This window comes from Gavialis gangeticus, unplaced genomic scaffold, assembly GCF_001723915.1.
Source record: "Gavialis gangeticus isolate Ggan-Ray unplaced genomic scaffold, GavGan_comp1, whole genome shotgun sequence".
Classification (NCBI taxonomy): Eukaryota; Metazoa; Chordata; order Crocodylia; family Gavialidae; genus Gavialis; species Gavialis gangeticus.
This window is the reverse complement of record NW_017729032.1, coordinates 222,510,523-222,511,429: the sequence shown is the minus strand read 5'-3', so window position 1 is coordinate 222,511,429 and position 907 is coordinate 222,510,523.

Sequence of the window (907 nt, the reverse complement as noted above, 5' to 3'; positions counted from 1 at the left end):
CTCCTCTCAGAGCATTCACCTCCCCCGCCCCCCCCATTCCCCAACCTCTGGAGCTTGTGTAAAAGTGCCCCTACATTAGGAGGCACTAAATATAATGCACAGTAGCAAAAGTGCATTAATGAATGTGTAGATGTACCTAATGTGGTTTGTTTTAATTATATTTGATCAAAAATACTTCTGCTCTGGACAGTATAGAAAAAAGTATTAACAAAGAATGAAGGAATGAAAGTATGACAGGCTTTGTTTGGATCAGGTTTCTCCCCAGAGTTAAAAGAGAATTAGTGCTTCAAGGAAGACCAAATATTTGTTAGGAAAATTGAAACAGATTGTCAGAGGGCATGAGCCAGTCTTTACTTTTTATTGACAGATGCAACTTTCACTGTACCTCAGAGAGCAGAAAATAGCCTTTCATTTTCTCATAGGCTTGCCCTCTACTTAACTATTACAGCAAAAAAAATTGTCTTTTACTAAAGTTATTCCATTCACTTCACTAGGCATACTACTCCTATACTAAAGGAGTATAAACCATTCAGAAACTGAATGTTAACTTTTGATTTATATTTCAATATAATGATTTGTTACATAATATTAGAATTGTCCATTAAAAATACACCATAAATTAGGTCCTGAATGCATGGTGATCATGCAGTCAAGTCCTCAGACAAATGTCTGGCATGGTTAATTGAAATACATCTTTCCCAGAAGCATATTTTAAAATGTAGAAGTTTCATTGGTCACATACAAGACATAAGGCCCGGTGCTATTCCATCTCTCACTCCATATTAAAACCAACTACCTTAATTTAATCATAGTTCATTTTATTAAAAAAGGAAAAACCCAAACCCACCAACCAACCTCCCCCCCAACCCCCTCCCCAAACAAATTGCTGAAGTAGCATCCTTACACT